Raw genomic sequence first — 2,811 nt, forward strand, 5'->3', positions numbered from 1 at the left:
AGTTCAGTCAGAGGGCTTAGGAAGCGGAACGGAGGTTCTGCAAGTATCAAGAGTACACGAAAACGAAGCTATCAGAACTAAAAGAGTAAAACTGGCTCGGAACAGAATTCATAGAGCGACTGCTTTACACACTCACTGGATTTCATTTTCATCACTGAAGCATTTCAGATCAGCTCAAGTGATGAAGATTCAAGAGACGGAGATGAGAAGGAGAGAGAGAGAGAGAGAGCCGTTTGAAGAGCTCCTCGAGATGCGAATTTTACTGGCTCTGAGTGCCACAGGGAAAGCTTCCAGTGTGGGAAGCTTTTTGTTTTCTTACAAAGAGGCTGTGGAAGTAGATCGTTTTGCCACGTGGCATGCCTGGTTTGGGTGCTCGCATGTACTCTCGAGCTTCTATTATTGTGATACTCTTTTGTCGCATCAATTGTATAATGACTAAAATAGCCCTATTCGGACACATGTTCTATTGCTGATTGGTCAACGACAATCAGCCTCAAAGTGCGGATTTCTAATCAGATCGAATCTGATGGATAGGATGGCATCATTAAAAGAATGGATGCGTCGTAGAAAGACACGGCTCATGCATTTGTTGGGGTAGGGATATCAATCGGCTGGTTCGGTCTGGTTGAATGAATCGGGCTCCTCTCTAGCGCACCTCCAAGCTGGATGATGTCCAACGCATCCCAAAGGTTGACACGTGGCCAAGGTGCCATATGAATGGCAAGAATGGATGCGCACATCCGAGCTGAAAATCCTTTTCTCCATCGCATGTGCACCACGCTCAGATGTGTGCATCCATCATCGTAGTTTGAATTGCACCTTGGCCACGTGTCAACCTATGGGGGTGCATCAAACATCTTCCAACGCAGCCCCATGCCGTAGAGGAGTCTGATACTGCTTGAATCGGTTTCTCTTATGTTAAACCAAATCAATAAGGTAAAGTTTGATTTCAATCTGGTTCGATTTCGGTTTTTTTTTTTTTTTTAATGGGTTCTTATTGGACCGGTACCAGTTTTGGCATTTAATATATCGGTGAGAGAATGATGCATGGACCTCTAGAGCCTGCACATGCACGCTTGCCAATGGGAGTGCACACGCAAGCATCGACCTAGGTAGGATTTTCACCTTTCCATGGGGGCAGGGTGGTACTTTCCATGGGGGCAGGTCGATTTTGCGTATAGGTGCAAGAGCCACATTGGCAATTAGGGGTGTCAACGGGCCGGTTCGGGCTTTTCGGTTTCGGTGTGACTTTTATAGAAATCGAAACCAAACCATTAAGAAATATTTGATTTCGGTGCGGTTTGGTTTCGTGTCAGTTTCGGTTTATGGTAACGGGTTGATATCGGTTTGGTACCGGTTTTATATAACTAGTAAGGTTCGGTTAGTACTAATTTTTCTTCTCTTTCTCTTTTAAGTACATAAAATATTTCAAATACAATGCATCTTTGTATCCTATATCCTATGGCCTATGGATACAATTGGTTGGGTAATCACTAGCAAAGGATATGAGATAAAGTGAGAAATTATCACAACACATTTAGGGGGCAATGGGGCATTAGGCATTTACTGATTTACTCATTTATCGAGTTAAGTCGGTTCGGTTTGGGTTCGGGCTACCGGTGCACCGTCGGACTAGCCCAAACCAAACCAAACCGTTTACCTTTATGGATCCACAAACCGAACCGAACCATTAAGAGTTCGGTCCGGTGTGGTCCGGGCTGGTTCGGGCCGGTTTCACCGGTTCGGGTTGGGTATTGACACCCCTATTGGCAATGCAACCAGGTAGCAATCTTTTTCCCTTAGTATATAATGGAAAAGAACTGTTTTTCGAATTTTATTTAATGGGTTCATTTTCAATCGCCGCATGTTAGCCATGTCATTTTGGTTTTTTTTTTTTAAACCCAAATCGAAGCTAAACCAATAAACATTCAATTCGATGCAATTTGGTTCAGTTCAAATCGAATAAATCAAATAAAACTAGATATAGTGAAACCGAGTAAGAACCAAAATCATACCAAGCAGGTTCACTTTAAATATCAAATTTCTTATAAGCATTCCCTTGGATCGAACCGGAATCAAACTGATTGACAAGCTTATCCATGCCCCTTATCTTTTACAATGAATTTTGGAGACAAGTAGATCCTAACATCGTCTACTAACATATCAAATTCAAGTACACTTGAAGTTTGTCAAGTGTCAAAATAAAACATGGAAAAATATAGGAATAAAGAGAGGATGCATTGGCATTTATATATTGAGAGGGTAATACGAATAAATGATATGATTGCAAGACTAATTTTGATTTTAAAATTTGATATGTAACTACTACAATTCAATTCCCATATAAATAATAGTTAGAATTGCTATATCACTCTTTCACATATAGCACGAAAAATATTGGCCATTAAATTAAAAGATTCTTTCTCAAGTCTATCAATATGGAGATTCTATTTCTTTAATGGGAATGATTTATGCTTCTTTTTTTGTCAACTTTCTTCAAATCATAATCAATACATATATCATTTTATATTAAAAAGGTACAAAAAGCAATTGATTAAAATTAATCAACTAGTGATAAAGAAGGCTCAATGATTCATTTTTAATAAAATTTAATAAAAGCATTATTGAAAAGCTAAGCTTTTTTCTAATTAAATGGAATCATTTGTCAACCTAGATCCATATATCCATCATATCCATTTCGACTTCTTCCCAAGTTGCTTGTCCAATGGTACCAAAATAACAAAAGTTACTTGTCCCTTTGTTTTTGTAACTCCTCTAATCCTTATCATGTAACTCCTTAATAATACATAC

The sequence above is a fragment of the Telopea speciosissima genome, chromosome 3 (genome assembly GCF_018873765.1).
Source record: "Telopea speciosissima isolate NSW1024214 ecotype Mountain lineage chromosome 3, Tspe_v1, whole genome shotgun sequence".
Lineage (NCBI taxonomy): Eukaryota > Viridiplantae > Streptophyta > Magnoliopsida > Proteales > Proteaceae > Telopea > Telopea speciosissima.